This window comes from Pleurodeles waltl, chromosome 9 (assembly GCF_031143425.1).
Source record: "Pleurodeles waltl isolate 20211129_DDA chromosome 9, aPleWal1.hap1.20221129, whole genome shotgun sequence".
NCBI lineage: Eukaryota > Metazoa > Chordata > Amphibia > Caudata > Salamandridae > Pleurodeles > Pleurodeles waltl.
In genome coordinates, this window is record NC_090448.1 from 403,101,160 (window position 1) to 403,119,802 (window position 18,643).

An 18,643-nucleotide genomic window follows, 5' to 3' on the forward strand; every position below is an offset into this window, starting at 1 on the left:
TGACCGCAATATCTTTATTCCCCCTTCATAAGGGTACCTCGGTCTTCAAAGTTGTGTGTCGTAATTGGACCGCTACGGTTAACTGCAAGATACCCTTATCAAGGGAGATAAAGATATAGAAACAAGGCACTCAAGTCACGTGTAGACTCTTACCAATTACTCTATACAATGAATGATGGTGGTCATGTATTATTTTGCATGAAGAATCATGTCAAAGCGAACATTCATTTGTGACAATGAAAACATTTCTATGAAATATTGACAGTTCAAGGACTTCATATTGACTCTCCGATGATCAGTTATATCTTATTGACAGTACCATTGCACCCCTTTTCTGAGCAATGGAAAGTGCAAACTGCAGGAACTGAGATGACTTGACCTGCAAGAGGTCCAGGTCATTGTCAGCGCACCATGCAACAAAACTGCTCCAACTGCATCAAGTAAGCAGACTTTGCGGAGGGGTAACGTGATGACAGTATAACATTAACCACCTTTTGATGGCAAAGGGTATGGACTTAGATACCAGAGTTTAATCTACAGGCACGTAGGTTGAGTTCTTGGGACTGCAGCATCGTCCCCTTCGATTGGAAGAAGAGGTCATCTGAGGAGGAGGGTTGAGACATGTAGTGTAGCTGAGATCCACCTCAACAGAAACATGTCACACCCCTCCCATCCCCCGCCCCCACACCAGATGATCAGCGCTGAGCCAGTTTCTTTGGCAGGGTGCCCAAGACAAAAGTCTGAATGCTTATATGAAATAGAGGGGTGACCTTAATCCCCCTTGCATGTTGACGTACCATATTACAGCTGTGTTGGCCTGTCAAGATCTGGACAGACCGACCTTGGATGGAGGGGAGGACAGCATTGAGAGTCAGCTGAATCATCCATTTCCAAATGGTTTATATGAAGAATCTGGTCTTCTGTAGAACAGAGGCCTCCGATATCTAGATCCTCCAGATGAGCTCCCCACCCTAAGGTGGAGGCAGCCATCACTACTGTAGTCACGGTTGGGAGGTGGAGTAAGGACCATCCTGCAGGTCAGGTCTACCTTTTCCTTGAAGCATTGGCGCAAACCACTTCCACAGCAGCACTTGGAGAGATTAGGATGGAGTTCGAAAGGTGGCCTATGTACCTGTGGAACTAGGAAAATGCAGGAAGTCCTGCATGCCTTGGAATCTCAGGATCTCCAGAACTTAAACTCGTACACAAAGGAAGGGACCACATTTTTATATTGATAATCCCTTGAGGTGAAGGAAAGGTGTAGAGTATGGTGGTATCCAGTAATGACCAGCAACCCAACTTTGACCAGCCAGCTGTCCATTTAAGGGAAAATTGTGATTCCCAAGCTTCAGAGATGGGCTGTAACCACTGCCATCAACCTGATGAATAATTAAGGTGCTAACTTCAAACTAAATGGGAGCAGAGCATACTAGTAGTGGGGAGAACCTGCCACAAAAAGCAAATATCTCCAATGGGGATGCAGGATAGGCAGGTTGATCAATACCATCCAGTCTCCAGCTTGCAACAGCAGTAGATCTTGAGAAAGGATAAACCTTTTGTACTTTTCCTTTTCGAAGAAGAAGATAAACTCCTTGAGATCCAGGATTGGATGCAGACAGCTGCGTTCTTCGTGGGCACAGGAAAATAACTGAAATAGCATCCTTGTCCCTCTTCCTGCACAAGCACAAACTCCACAGTTCCTTTCTGTAGGAGTGCTGCCAGTTCCTGCTGCAGGATGGCAAGGTGGTCTGGGGTGAGAGAGGACCATGGTGATTGGGGGTGGGGGGGGGAGCACGCCTGAAGGGAGGGGTGGAACCTACAGGAAGGGAAGAGTGCAGCCACTTTCTACTATTTGAAAGACCCAATGATCTGAAGTACCAGCATTCCAGACTGGCAGAAAAGAGGACACTTGCACTTCCACAGGCTCCAGGGAAGAGAACCGGGATGGCTTTCCTGGGGGAGCAGGAGAGGAGGGTGTAAAAGAAGCAAGAGGCTTGCTGAAAAGTTCCATGGCCTTTCCCCAGAGCACTTCACCTGTAGTGGTAGACCAGCAGGTTTTGTTATTGGTGTAGTGTGGGGAATCCACCTACACCACCCAAGGGTGCCAACACAGCGAGCACCTTGGTGAAGTCTTGCATAGCAGTTGTAAGACCAAAAGGCAGTTCTGCAAATTGGAAATGTTAGGACCCCATGGTGATGTGGAGTTGGTAACTGTACAGTTGATTAAAATAGGTGTCCTATAGATTTAGGGACACAATACTATTTGGCCTATTCAAGGTCAAAAGGAATTGACTCAAGGAAAACATCTTAAACTTGTCCTGGTGGAAAAAAGGTTCAAGATTATCAACTCCAGAATGGAGTAAAGGCCACCAGTCCTTGTTATCTGGGGAATAAAGTAGGTAAAATCATGTATCGTTATACTCTATGGGCTCCACTTCCACAGCCTTTTTCAGTAATAGGTTCAGGACTTCTGACTCCAAGCTCAAGGCATAGACTGAAAACCTCTTCCTGTTAGAAGACTTATGGTCAGAGGAGTTCTAAATCAAAGAGCATAATCCTTGGGGATCAAGTAGAGTATGTAGAAGATCTATGCTGATGAACTCCCACTGAGGCAGAAAACTGAAAAACAACCTTTGTACATTAGTGGTTGAAAGCGGGAGAACAAACCAAATTGGCTTAGAGGCAGCAGAGCCAGCTGGACATGGTGAAGATACTGCTGCAGAACCTTTGAGTTACACATCAGGGAATAAGGAGCGGAAGAACAGCTTTGGTGTTTGCACTAGCCGAGAAGATTACGGGGGATGGGAAGGTTGGCAACTGAAAAAACTAAAAAGTGATAGCACTGCTAGTGAAATTGTTTGAATTGAATAGCCATAAGGAGAGAATTACAGCACAGCTGTTTAAGAAATGCCTCACAGGAGAATTTGCTTTATCACCAAAAACCTTTTCAACATCACCTGACAAATCAGTTAGGACAGCCTGAATAATTCGGTGTAGTGAACCCCAGCAGGCCTTCAAAAGATACATGTAGTAGCCCAAGAATGGCCACTCGGTCAGCCGAGTATAGCAGCATTTTACAAGGACAAATGGTAAAGAAACGATAATCTGTCCGGACACTAAATGCAAATGTTGAGCTTGCGTTAGCTAGCACACAATCAGGGATCAACTGTTTGTAGGCATTCCTCATGTTACAGGAGTGATTATCAGATTAACTTTACAATAATCTGCGCCATCAGTATAGCTATAACAGCTGAGACAAAACAATATCTAGAAGCGAACTATGATAATTATGAAACAAGCGTGCAGCAATAATTGAGCCCTGGGATACATCTGCCGTGGATCCCATGGTTCAGACAAGGAAAGGTGATGTAGTGAGCATCCAGCCTGCGAGGTATGAAGTAATCCATTTCAGGATGGTATCTTTAATTCAAAAGTTAAAAAGTCTCTGAGGTGGTATGCAGTGATGAAGCATGTTGAAACCTGGAGACAGAATAAATAGGAGGGCTTTGCTTAATTTGGTATCATCCCACATTGCCATTAGTGATGCTTCAGTGCCACGTCCAAGACTGAATACATTTTGACAGTATGCAAACAGGGTATAATTTTCTGTGAATGCCACTATTTGCTTGAATGCTGATTATTTTTTCAAATTGCTTAAAACTGATGCCTTTAATGCCCAGAGATTTATGGAACCACAAATGAAATTACAGATTGAGTCTAAAAACAGCATGTCGCACCCAAAGAGTAGTTTAGTTACAGTGTGAAGCAAATGCAAGAAAACCAAGTTCCAAGGAGCAAGACCAAACGAAATGAAAAAAAATAACTGAAACACTATGGGTTCTTTTAGGCGACATCCCTATAGGCACACTGGAAGTAAAAGCTCAAATGAATTTGACAAAACGTCAAACAAACAGTCCAAAAATGGACTGAGGTCGCTCTCTCCGGACCCCAGCTGATGGTGAGGGAAGAAGAGAACTGATGTCAGAGAGTTGGGGTGGCACCTATATGAGCACTGCACGTGCCACATCTGGTGCAGATGCCACCAGAGCGGAACCTATCAATGCCACCTGCCGGCACGCAGAGGTACTGCTCAAGGTTTTCTGGCCACACTGGTGCCTGGGGAATATTCTAAGATAAGAATAGGTGGCTAGAACTCATTTTCAGATAGAGACTTACTACTTTCTTTGTTAATGAATAATAACTCTGTGGCTATTGTGCAGGATTTCTTGATCAATAGTAATTCAGTATGCACTATAAATGGGCCCTTCTGCTGTAGCTCATCTTTGCCCCTTTGACTCATGATGAGAATGGAACAAGCACTGAGTTTAGGCAGCATAAATTACTCTACATTCTTTAAATCAAACTGGCGAGTGCTCTCTGGCCAGAAGTGTTGGGGCTTGAAAATTGCATTTATTGGTTCCTTCTTTCAACTGCTGGTCACTCTAGAGATGTGGCTAGTTCATAATGCTGAATTTCATCAGAACGTAGAATTGGAATACTTGTCTCCCCATACACCCAAGTATTGTTTTGGAAAAAGTAGCTAGTGTTTTCTACTGGAATTAATCCCCAATCCCATAATACTTGGGGGAAAAAAGAGACCGCATGAGGCAGCACAGAAAGCATACTAAGAAAGCAATTCCAACACTAAGTAGTTGTTCAGCTGTAACTTCCATTCAGCGTGTTGTTTTTGCAGAGCCCGGAGGGAGGTCTATGAAACACTTATCTATTAAACACTGCACTTCCCTTTATGCCTTAAGAGCCATGGTATGGGTAAAGAGCAAACAGCTGGATGAATACAAAGAAATACCAGGTAATAGAGTGTAAAAAACAGTTTCAAAGGCAAATGTGGATGCTTACACATAACAGAACAGTTACTTTTATTCGGCATTTCACACACCAGGCCTGACTAGTTAAAATTTGGCCAACGCCCAACAGATGGCATAAGCAGACACAATATAAAGGTGAATATAGCATATTCCAAAAACAAAGAAACTCAAATGAATACGAAGTGCCGAAGGATTATATTGCAAATGAACTCTTTTTCTTTATGTTTAAATAGTGCTCCTACTATGGCAGAGATAAAAAAAAAATCACCGGAGACAGAATACGCTTGTCAGCAACATATAAACCAAAAGAATGGCACAGAAGGTCCTCAGTATCCCAGTGATCACACAGTGCATACAATGCTACAGAACACAGAATAGTTTCTCAAGTCAATATTGGAATAATTTCTTGTAGTTCCTACGTCTGAGTAACCATATTTTCCATCCTTATGAAAGTTGTTTGCTCTTCTATATACACACACACCAATTATCTCTGACTGTATGCCACTGGGACACTCTGCACCTTATACTCCGGTCTTTTGGTTTATATGTTTATTAAAATAACTAAATAATCATTGTTTCACCTTGGAATTAATAGGTTAAGCAAATTAGTTACTATGAATAAAACAACCATACCAAAGAAATTAGTGTTAAGTGAGCCACTGTTGCCATTATAACTATTGAACCCAGGCTCCTACTAAGCATTTTGGGTTGCCCTTGTTTCGTCTATCTACTACTAATCTAAGACACATCAACCAGAATCTCTCACACATGTTGCATTATCGCACCAGCAATGGGTGGTAAAATAGAACAACTATTCACCGTAGGAGCCAAACTGAATGGTTTGCCTACTTTTTTTTTTTGTTTCCGTGGAGGCTATCCAACATCATCCTTTAAAATGAAATTTGTTTTTTTTAAACAAATCTCCAATAATTGTATTTCATAGGATAGGTCAAAGTGGGGACCACTCACAGAATGTTCAAACACTTCCACAGGCAAAATAAAACTCTGCTTGGCCAACGTTCATGGACTCAAATTGGGGAATACTAGTAGAAAGCTGCACTTTAAGAACACACAATTCTATTTGATTGACTCTTTAAAGATCTTGGCCCATGCCTTCAATAATTCTAAGACTGACATGTATGACAGTGTTAGCTTCAGTTCCCTGTGAGGAAACTTTAGGTTCACTGTAGTGGAGGACTCATCTTCACTTAAATCAACATCAAGGGTCCAGAGCATGACATCCATATCCTCGTAGTGGCAGGGGATGTTGAGGGTGGTGGATGTAAGACACCCAGATTCTTCAACTGTGTACCTCTACCCATACTATTACTATAATCAAGGCCTTAACCTTGGCATAGAGTTTCATGCCATCTTATGCTTAAATTCCCCCACCTACGTGATGCTGTAAGTCATTTGTCTCGACTTTGTTTACTCGATTTACCATTGACTACCAAGAAATCATACATTTAGACTTTCCACATGACTGTACCTTGACTACCTGGACATCTGAGGTGAAATTCATAGTCTTTGTACTGAGATCATCATGAAGGGTGTTGTGGTCTTCAGTAGGGCCTATTTGTCACCTGTGACAACAACATCATCTGTGACCTCATTGAGTAATGCATTCTTATGCAGGTCCCAGAACCAAACTTGCCATTGGTAAAATATAGCACCAGTAAGATGACAAAACCTCCTGGACGCGTTCTAATTGGACCAGAGTAAGTGGAATGAAAGCATACAGGTATACCCCTGACCAGTCACCCCCTGGTATCCAAGCAGCCACAGACCTTGACAATTGCATTAAAGATATCTTTGTTTATCACCCTCTTGAGTAGAGACATTTGTCCAGTTTATCTGCACAAATACTGTTGAAACCCACAGTCAGGTAGACCATCAGAAGTATATCATACTTATTCATTCATCAATTACCACTGTTCAGCTATTAGCAAAGATGCCTCTTTCTTTGACATATAGGTGGCAGCAATGTTGTTTCTGTGTTTCACTACATCTGTAGATCTCACTAATGGTGAGAAACACTACAGTGCTGAGATGATTATCTTCAAACCATAGTTTTTAAGGGGAGAAAATAATTTAATCTAGCCCAAAATGTCCTGATAGACTTTCCTATGTTGAGCCACCCAAACATAAATGGTTGAACATGACCATTAATTGTAGATGCAACATACAGAAGGATTTCCATCAGAAGTTTGCAACCAAGTTTGGAAGGCCTAGATCATGCTTGGACTGTCAGTCCAGCAACAGGTCCCAGTGCTCTGCAAGATGGAAAAGAAGGGCGCACATGCAGAGGCTAGGTTTTGGGCCACTATTACGCAGGAAGGTCATTGACCAGGCAGCCTCTTGAACTTCCCCCAGGCTGATAAGGTCCTGTTCAAGAACAGTTTTCTTACCTTACCCTGATGAAGGCAGTTTGCCTCTGGCAGACAGAAAGAGCTTTCAAGGCTAGAGCAAAAACAGAAATCCTCTTAGAAGACATGAAGAACGATTTATGCAGCTCCTAGAGCAGTCAGCCTCTAGCCAGATACTGAGCATCAAGGCAAGACAAGACTGCTTTCTCCTGGGATGCAACTCTGAAACACCCAGGAAGGTAAGAAAGCTGTCAGGCCAGGACACTATGTCCTGCACAACTCAAGTGATGGTGACCGATCCTTATTCCAATTATTCTTACTGCCCCTGGAAACGTAAATAGATACTACGGTGAGCTCTCAAATTCAAAATACCTACTTTTTAGTTGCAGACTCAGAGTAGTGAAGTCAGTGAGACAAGGTTTATTTTGCAGGGTGGTGTGGAGGAAATGTATAGTTCAAGCAGCACCAGTATCATATACGAAAGCCCCAAAGCAGTGTTACTTCAGTGGATTTCTATCCAAAGGTTTCTCAGTACAAAAATGAAAATAAGACCAGTAGCTTCACAAGTTTGTTGTTTTTTTTTAGCATTTCTTCTGAAAACAAGTATTGGCAACTCTGCCCTTCATTAATTTTGTTTTATGCAAAAAATAACAAGCATACAGTTAGACAGGCTAATCTTCTTCTAGAAGTCAACCACAAAGTCTACTTAGAGAGGAGTAATGATGGCACAGCATTGCTTCACCTTCCCAAGAATTGGGCAGAGGGGCTGCATTGCTCGACCAGTCTGTGGTAGTGTTAATACATCTTGGGGTTGCTGGATGCTGAAGGAAAAGACCAGCAGTGGAGTTTAACAGTGTGCAGCAACAGTGGTGTCATGACCAGGTTCTCGGACAGCCCTTCTGCAGTCAAATGGCGATGCAGTGAAAATGCAGGGCACATGGGCCACACGGTTGTCTCACATCACTTAAAAATAGGGTGAAGTGAGCCTGAAGGTGCACAAGCCTGAATGTATCCACGTGTGGTCTGAAGAACTTATGCCACCCATGCAGCTTGCAGGCTCACAGGGCCCACAAAACCGTTTGTGCCACTCAGGGAGCAGTTGTACTGCAATCCAGGATGTCTGCTTACTGGACTTGAAAACTAACCCTGAACAATGTTGGAGAAGCTGGCATCAGTCTGACAGTGATAACAGCCAGAAACATGCTGCCTTAAGAAGCACCACTCATAGAAGACTCACATGTCAAACATTGTAGGAATTGCAGGCCCTATCTTGACAGATTCAGGACTTCTGACGTCCGTGTGGAAATTTTATAATGTTGAGTTCTGCTCTCGCTGAAAAGGACAAGTGCTCTCCCCACTGGCAGAAAATATGCTGTTTCCTGTTAAGGCAAAAAGGATGAAAGCCAAGATGCTGACTCAAGTTCTCGTCTCTCTTTATACAAAAGTGCAGAGTCCAGAGTAAAAGATGAAAACAGGACAACCTGGGGAGGTGGTACATTTTCCTTACAGTTGGCCACAGATGCGTCAGAGGTCTTAGTTGCATCTAATGTTATAAGGTCTTGGCCCAAGGATGACTCACAAGCTTGCATATCAGTAGTACGACCACTGAAATAGCTTATGATATTCCGAGCATCATTTTCACATTTTTCAGCTGCTTTTAAAGTTCTCTTCCTCGTCTTAGGATTTGTTTATTTAGAAATAGCGCCAGTGTGATTAGGAGCATTGCTGTTTGAACTGTTCAGAGTTAGCCCAGGTGCAACTCAAGATGGCGCATCTGTGCCAATTAACGACTCCAATCAGAAGGCCAATCTCTTTACAAGTACAATTATTTTGTTTAGCAGAATTGTTTTAACTATGCTCTGAACCACATTATAAAGTATACTGCACCTAAATCGAAATTAAAGTAATTCAATAATACTACTTTGGTTCCACCTACAAAACTGAATTTAGGCAATTGGTTAATAAATATATAACAAGTCAGCTGAAGCCCACATAAATATAAAACTACATGGTTAATGAGTTCTAAAATCAAAGACACTAGCCCATAAGGGCAGGGAAAAAATGGACACAACGACAGTCAGTTATTATAAGACACTTTAGCAGTCCATGAACCAGTGTCTGATAGATCAACCAAGTGAGGGCCCAGCCAAGCCTCTTCCAGGCACGGATGGGCCTGCTCTTGGCCCGGGCTGTGCCTGGGCACAGCCTGCGCGCAGTGGTGGAAGTGGCAGGAATCTATGCGCCGGCTGGCGCAGCGATGAAGCAGCATGCAGCTCCTGCCGCAAAGTTAACTGGGGCCCATAGTCCTGGGCCTGAGTGTCCTCAGGCCACAGCTCGATGGTAGTCATTAGTGGTGCAAACTGTTCCTTGGTCACTGCATATGCCATGAAGACCACGTCTTGAGGTTCTTTCTGAAGAGCAGGAGGTCCTGGGTCTTGCGGAGGTTGGTGGGGAGGGAGTTCCAGGCCTTGGGGGTGAGGTAAGAGAAGGATCTGCCCCCTGTGGTGGCGCGTTGGATGCGGGGGCTGTGGCGAGAGCGAGGTCAGCGGAGCAGAGGTCACGATTGGGAGTGTGGAAGTTCACTCTCTCGTTGGGGTAGGTTGGGCCGGTGTTGTGGAGGGATTTGTGTGCATGGATAAGGATTTTGAAGGTGATCCTCTTGTCGATGGGGAGCCAGTGAAGGGATTTGAGGTGTGACGAGATGTGTTTGTGGCGAGGGAGGTCCAGGATGAGGCGGGTGGCTGTGTTCTGGATTCTCTGGAGTTTGCGTTTGAGTGTGGTGCCGGCGTAGAGGGCATTTCCGTAGTCCAGCCTGCTGCTGATGAGTGCGGGGGTGACGGTCTTTCTGGTCTCTATCGGAATCCATTTGAAGGTTTTTCGCAGCATGCGGAGTGTATTGAAACAGGAGGAGGTGACGGCGTTGATTTGCTGGGTCATGGAGAGGGAGGGGTCCAGGATGATGCCGAGGTTGTGTGGGTTGTTTGGGGGGTAGGTGCGAGGCCTAGGGCAATGGGCCACAAGGAGTTGTCCCATATGGTTTTGTTGGGGCCGAAAATGATTATTTCGGTTTTGTTGGAGTTGAGCTTGAGGTGGTTTGCTGTCATCCATGTGGCAGTGTCAAGGAGTGCAGCATGGAGGTTGGTTTTGGCGGTTGTAGGGTTGTAGGGTTACGGGTGAGGGAGATGAGTTGGGTGTCGTCTGGTGATTCCATGTGGTCGGAGGATGTTGGCGAGCGGGGTCATGTAAATGTTGAAAAGGGTAGGGCTGTGGGAGGATCTTTGGGGGACTCTGCAGATGATTTTGGTGGCTGTGGAGTGGAAGGGAGGGAGGCAGACTTTTTGAGTTCTATCGGTGAGGAAGGAGGTGAGCCAGTCTAGGCCTTTGAGTCGAATCCCTGCGTTGTGGAGGCGTGTGTGGAGTGTATGATGGCAGACAGTGTCAAAGGCAGCGGAGAGATCCAGGAGGATGAGTGCAACGGTCTCGCCCTTGTCGACTCTGGTTCGGATGTCGTCAGTACATTCGATGAGGGCGGTCTCCATGCTGTGGTTCCTGCAGAACCCAGACTGGGAGGGGTAGAGTGTGTTGTTTTCCTCAAGGAAGTGGGACAGGCGGGTTTCTCAGCGACTTTGGCGGGGAAAGGGAGGAGAGAGAGAAGGCGGTAGTTGGTGAGGTCGTCCGGGTCAGCTTTGGGCTTTTTTAGGAGTGCGGTGACTTCTGCGTGCTTCCAGTGGTCTGGGAAGGTGTCGGTGTCGAAAGAGCTGTTGATTATGTTGCGAAGCTTGGGGGCGATGGTTGGGCTGGCTTTGTTGTAAATGCGATGGGGGCAGGGGTCAGAGGGGGAGCCAGAGTGGATGGAATTCATTGTGTTTTCAGTTTCTTCGTCGGTGGTCGGGCCTAGGTGATTAGTAGGTTGGGGTGTGGGGTATCTGTGTTGGACGAGTTGGAGGTGTGTGTGGTGGGTGCGTGTGGTTTGAAACTGTTGTGTATGTCTAAGATTTTGTGGTGGAAATGATTTGAGAGGGAGTCGCAGAGGAGTTGTGTGTGCATGGGGTCTATGTTGCTGGCTTTGGAGAGCTCTTTGATGATAGTAAAGAGTTATTTGCTGTTGTGAGAGTTACTTTTACTGAGTTAAATGTTCAGGAAAACAGGCCAATGTTTCTATTGCGAAAACTGCAGTATGTATTAAATAAGCTTTGTTTGGTATTTAAAAAGGGGTGTTGTCAGATTCATCCAGCTCCTGGGAAGTATGTAAAAGTTTAAGTATTTGAGGAAAGAAGGCTAAACATGGCATGGATTTCCGCACTAATGCTGGTATTTTCTTTACAGGATTTCAAGTACATGAATAAACATTTCTCAAATCGAGCACAAATGTTAATACTTGAAAGAAGGAGGATACAGTGCAGACTAGGACTAGAATAGCTACATTATGGGAACCGGACACCATAGAGTAGTTCTTAGGAGATTCTCGCTGAGCAACCCATTCTCTGATTGAGGTTTCATTTGCCCTTAAATTAAGGTTATACTTGATTGTCTTTACAAAAGAGAAGTCCTAGTGTTCCTGGGACAGCAATCAACAGGGAGCCAGGGGGCACATTAACTTTGAATAGTCAGCATTTGATGAGAAAGCACCAACAATACAGATGTCCCTTCAGGATTGATTTTAAGACCTAATTAGTCTGGGGCTATGAATGAAATATCACGTAGTGCATCACTTTCTCTCACTCCTTCAAAACTTAATAGTTCACAAGTGTCTTAGCGTTGGGTATAAAGGTTACTACTGGACAAAATATATCTTGAAGTATAATGACCAATAAACAGCCCCAAAAAAAAGGAAAAAAATCAACATATGTGCACATTCCAGCAAGGTCTGATCCTATAGCCTAAGATGTACAGAAAAAAACTACCATTGGGAGGTACATGCATAAATGAGTTAAAGTCTGACTAATGGGCCCCACTGCTCAGGAGGTTAACTATGTTACTCCTCAGCACATAACATGTGTAAACATTTTCTGGATCTAGTCTGATCCCTTACGACATTTAAAAAGCACTATAATTTTGAGACAGAAAGTATACATTCACAATATTATTCATAAAGACTGCTTCACAAGCACTCACGTTTATGAATGGGGAAAATAAATGAAACTGTGTCAGGAAAGTTAACAGTACACCCTCAAGACAAATGTAGGAAGTAACAGCACAAGGGATATGGACTTTAAGGTAATAATTCAACAAGTGAAGCACTGACGAGTTCTGATGCAGAAATATTTACCCTAATGCAGGGGACTGCCCCAGTCTGTGACATTTATTTACGGGGCACTAGATAAACAGACTTGAATATGATCAGAAAATACCCACTAAAGAACTGAACACCTCCAAAAACAACAGGTGAACATAACTTGCCTAGCGTTCTGGATTGCGTTTCTTTCCATTTGATGTATTTAGAAATACTCAATATTCTAAATGCCTGCACCTCCGCCACTCTGCATAGCATTCAGTGAGTACAATATGGCAAGAAAGCATGGGCAAAGACTGCAAGTTAAGTTGTTTTTAATGATCTATACCAACCAATTTAGGAAGGAACACTTGTTGCAATGGCATAGAACGCTTAGCATTTTAGAAATGATCCCAAAAGGATTTTGCCAAATTCAACAGCTCACTGACAGGATAAAACCTGACAACTGCAGATGGGCATATGGTATATTAACAGGGCATTGCACACTAGAGTATTCTGTTACTCGTTAGAATGTATCTAAATCGAAGGTTGCCCCAGGCAAAGATTCTGGCTGAGCAGGGACAGCACCTGAGATGCAGACTCACTAGAAGTGATTGTTTTTCTTTTTTACTGAGGAGCCAGTGATTGTGGGATCCTTGCAATTCAAGCAGTACATCGCTTCCTATGTGCACGCCATGAATATGGACCCAAACAAGGCACCAAAAAGGAGGATAATAGTGCGTCTGAGATAGATGAGGATATACTTTAATCACAAGGAAGTTCAACAAGAGGGAGCCTTGAGTACGTTTAGCAGAACCTTTCAATGACAAACTATAATTTTGAAACAAAATGAATTCCAGGACAGGTAAACGTTAGTAGGCGAGGTGTTTAGTATAAAACAGAAAAGGGGTTAGGGCAGTGCTGGTATATTTCTTGCACCCGTAATTAATGTTACTGAGAGAGCGTAGCTTATATAATCTATATTAACATGAAATGTTTATGAATTAATGTGTGGTAATGCCGCATAGAAACTGTAGTAATGGTTTTTTGCTTAAACGTGCACTTGAAATGTGACAACGGGGAGTGGCCGCCAATGTATACGTGGACTAATACAATGACTAAATGTTTATGAATTATTGTAATTGAAATAGTTTTATACTAATTATCAATGATTATGTTATTGAAATTGTGCTAATAAACTTGTAGGCCTTAAGTTAGCATGAGCCGAAGCTTAGCTGCCTGGCTCTCATATCAAATGTTTTTTTCCTAATGTGCAGTGTGCTGACTCGCAAAAGGACAGGACCCCTTGTTTTCTTCAAACCAGAAGCTGAATGTAACCATAGTAGATCCGTTCTCATGAAATTCATATTGCTTGTAGAAAAGTGTTAGCTAAAATGCAACAGTGTAGATTAATGTAATGTACAAGGTCGTTCAAACCGGTGAAGACAATGGAGCTACTGACCAAAAGATGTGCAAAGAATTACAGAAGGATGAAATCATACCGGACGTGCCACCTCTGAAGACGTCAATCATATGGACCAATAAAATATCGGTGAACTAATGTGGAGTGAAAGATTAATGACATAACCTGTTTCCTAACTGGTTAAAGATAGTGGGGTATAACATTGAACCAATTAAGTTTTAGGGGAATGTACAATGAAAAAGGGATAAAAACCCATGACACGAGGAGCCATAGAGAGTTGTAAGGGAAACGCTGTCGATTTGATCCAGAGACTGTCACTTTGCTTAGTGACTTTGCTGATTTTACTTCGAACCATCCTCTTCCTTAGATTGCCCATTTTACACTTTACCTCCTTATGAGGGAAGTGCCCCTTTTCCTCCTGAGAGTTGAGTTTTGACTGATGGCGAATCAACTGATGTCCTGAAGACGAAGATTGAACCTGATTGCTGACCTAAACCTTGGAGGGTAACTATGACAATGAAATTGTGATTTGTCTGTTTGCTCTTCCTTTCTAGGTACCAACTGCTTACTTTTGACAGGGACCATAGTTAGATGTTTTCCAAATTGGTGTTCTAAATTGTTTTGCATGAAGCCCAACATGCTAATGCTAATCGGTGGTTAGGACAGGGGTTCACTACACTGACGCAAATAGACAAATGACTGAAGCTATGTTTTGTTGGACTGACACATTGATGACCCTCTGCTAGGAAGTTGATCTATGTTGACGCTGTGCTATGTTCTAAATATTGCGTTCCTTGCATTGTTTAAGCCTTATTCAAGTTGCCAAATAATGACTATGTTATTGAGTGTTTTAGTATTGAGTTTAACACATCTGCTTTTAGAATTGTAAACTAATAGGGAATAAACTTCATAAAATTCTACTAAACTGGTGTGGTTATTCATGACTACAAGGTCATGGTAGCGTCTGAAGTCAATTAATGTCTTTGACTAAAGTGAAATGCATTGTGCTAGTAAATATTGATGACATTATTGATGTATTGATTGACATACTGATTAGCTATCTCGTCCTAAGGTGTCTCTCAACTGGGTCAAAAGATTCATTGGCCTAAAACGAGTCCTAATGTGTAATAAATAATTATAGAGGGACACGTTAACATTACCACTGGAGCAGCGACTTGGGATAAACCTCAGAATGGACTGGTCTAAGAAACAGTGGTAGCAGCACTATCCTCAAACCATCAATGTAAGTGTCTAACACTTTTCTGAATGCCACCTTATAAGAAAAAGGGGAACGATAAATGAGATATCAAAGGTTGTGGAGCAATCCAGTTTACAAACAGTGACTTCTTACATCAGTTTCAAACACTTCACAGATCCCCGTATCTCCCTCTCTGTTGATCACACCTATTACACATAAAACGATCTGCACAGCAGGAATTCACCAGGACAATTCAAGACAGTAGTAGGGCATATTTCTTTGGATATTACGAGAGACCTAATCCTGAAGAATGCTTGTCTGGGAGAATCTTGGCAGAGGACATTAACTTCTGATAAAGAACAGCACTGTTTCTTAGAAGGTGTTTCCATATACTGACAAACCCAAAAAAGAGATACGGTGGAATTGTATTTCTCTAATTATCTTTTCTATACGCAATCCCACCAAGTGAATTATCTCCTTGCCGGAGATGTCCCCAGGACCTGCATAACTACAGAGACAAGAGAGTAAGTGATTTATGTACTTTCTACAGATTAACACCATTCTCGGGCCCTGAAGTGCTAATCATGGACTCTAAAAACAGATTTATAATCTAAAATTGTAGCACTATGTTGCTATATATAGCTCGGAATTCGATGAATAGCTGCTGTGAACTGTGATTGTCACACCTCGACCACAATGTTAAATGGAAGGCTTCAAGGAAGAAACAGATTTAACTATGGTTCCACGATGAGAATTAACATTCAAAAACAATGCTCTGTCAGGGATTGTCATGTGGTAAGCAATACCCACTGGTCATTGGAGTTAGAAACGGCAGCTATCCTCTGAGCAGAGGGAATCGAGTTCTGTCAGAAGCTTGCATTAGGCTGCCAATTGGAAATTAGAAATGTTTCATCCAATTAAAAAGAAGCTCCTCTAACGGTGAAGCTGGTTTTAGAAGGAATGGTGACCAGATGAGAAGCAATGGATTTACCAATACAGCAGACACCATGGAGGCAAAGAATCACTTCTAGAAAGAGAATCTAGAAGGCCAACTGATTGTGTCACAGTTGTCTGTGCTCTACATACTGTGACGTCTGCACTCAATGTGGGAGAAACCACGCTGCATTCTCTACCTAGGTAAATTACTGTACAATGGTAGGAGCAGACAAGTGACCAAAGAAAAGGCAACCCATAAAGAAACTGTTTGATATCATTCCCCACTGAGGCACTTCATGAACAGAAGAAAGTTATAAAACTTCTTGGAATTCTTCATGCTGAGTGGAACTCTTGGGAGCAAAAAGATGTATATTCTAAAGAGTGTTCTGTTATGAAATTTCATAACCATCACATGGTGCCATGCCTGCGGATAAAAAAAAAAAAAAAAAAAAAAAAAAAAAAATCTTTGGTGCTCCAAAAAAGGGAAAAAAATAAAAAAACTTCAGGGAATCAATCGTAACATTTGAAGCACCAACTAAATGAGTTGCAATGTGACAGAGCAGCACACAATTGAGTGGGAAGTTTGGGCACATATTTCAAGTCCCCAGTTAGATGGCAAGGCAGCTTTTGTTGCAAACCTTAGATGGCAAAGCACTGTACGCATTTATTGTTCGAAATCAAAGCTTGGATTGCAAAAAAATGACTGGTGAAATAGAGTCTTCATTTGATATTGAATAGATCTGGTGTTCATATCACAAGCGACCACTTAAAGTAAGATTAGACAATGCAATAGAGTACAGTCACGGAGTTTCAACATTAAAGTAATCCAAACGATCCTCCTGGTGAAGACAAAAGCAATATAGAACTAATACTTTCGTAACTGGGAGCATGACAGTTTACTAATAGCGTTCATAGCATATTCAGCGCAGGAGATGATAGGTGGTCTAACAAAGGAGGTTGCTTGGTTAGGAACAGAACAATAAATAAGCATTGCCAGGTGTGTCCTTTTCCTAATATAATGGCTGGACCTTTTCATGTTATAAGGTCTTTTAAAAAAATACCAAGAATCTGTGCACAGAAGTCCACCACTAAAGACACTAACCCACATATATAGTTCCACGAGGCCAAAGATAGGGATTTCAGGTTTAGTAATTACAAAATTGCTCATATGTAAAACTCCTATTTTAGGCTAGAATATTCACTTAGAATTCCTTCAGACGTATCTTTCAATGAACTGCAGTGACAATGCCACACCACTGGACACGTTTTAGAATATATCTCATTTTACCTTGTCAAAAACATTTAAGCATCCCCTTCGCTTAAGGTGAACAGTTTGCACAGCACCATTTATTAATTACTTGAAGATTTTCATCTTTTCCTAGCTTTTATGCCCCTTACTCTCCAACAGCAGCAAAACCAGTTGAAACAGACAATGCTTTCAGAGCAACTATCAACTGGAGACCACACCTTATTCCAGCCATATTCCCTTTCAAACGTGGTAAACACATCACTGGATCAGTTTTTTTTTAAATGCAGTTTTTTAATGTACAGGGAAATCTAAGCTTTCAAAAAACTTAAGCAATGGTGAAAGGCTTTTGTTTATTCACCAATATATTTCTCACACCCCATTATGCTAGCAATCTAAAAAAGTCAAGAGCACCAAGAACCCCAAAAAGTATGAGCAACCCACATGCACATATTAGATGGTGGAATAGCTTTAAGAGGGGTATTGTATAAGTGTAAAGGGTAAGAAAAGTGAGCAAAGATGTGGTTAAAAGAAACAGCAGCCAAGCTTTTGTAACCATAAGTAAGAGGCTGGGTAACCTTGGGGAGAAGTCCACACTATTAACTGATTTCATTTGTATAACAATTCCAACCTAACCCTATATTATCACCTCACTTTCTCCAAATGACCATCACTGGGATCTTATCTTTCATTTAAAATGTTCCATTGTGTGCCACTTCCCCATCTTCTCACCAAATGGAAAGTTTCACAATTCTAAAGCCTGTTCTTTGTATGCCTCAGTTATAGCAGGAGGTACAAGATGGATTATGAATAAGTGTCACTCCTTTACGAAGGAGGGAGAATTTAGCTCCCCTGGAACATATAGGGCAGAGAGTCCGATTAAATTTCAACTGAAGGACTGAAATGCTCATTCTGATGGTGTTTTCATGCTTATGAGCACATTATAGAAACTTAAGCTGTCTTTTTCAAGTGAGACTCATAAGGAGGAACTACCCTTTTGGATCAGTACGTGATCTTCGCTGCCTTTTGGACAATGTGACCCTAACATACACAAAACTACTGCCCCCTCAAAGATCAGGACCGACCCCCCTCAAAATGTAAGTGAACCTACAGAATGACTGTTGGGGCAAGCAGAGCTGTCTGTCAGTAGAAAGGATATAAGTTTTTTTTTGTTTTTAAATAAAATCAGCAGCTCCAATCACCACAGGAATTTATTTGCAGTGCAGGCAGAACTGTGAGGGAATCCACGTACTGAACCAACAGAGGAGTCTCGCCTAGGGCCTTTTCACCTCTGCACTTAATTTAGTTTGTTTTACCCCCAAAGCACAGACAGGCAGTCACTCCAATGTACACGGAAGCTGAGGAAAGTAGGGGAGGTAGAGTCTACAGAAAGAGACCATTAGTAAGAGACAAACAATTCACAGACAACACAGAAG

General features: G+C 42.4%; 1 protein-coding gene across 10 annotated transcripts in view; it reads right to left on the reverse strand.

Moving 5' to 3' along the window:
- MARK2 (microtubule affinity regulating kinase 2) overlaps window positions 1-18,643 on the reverse strand; it is a 603,936-nt gene that overhangs the window by 37,379 nt on the left and 547,914 nt on the right. The window lies entirely within an intron of this gene.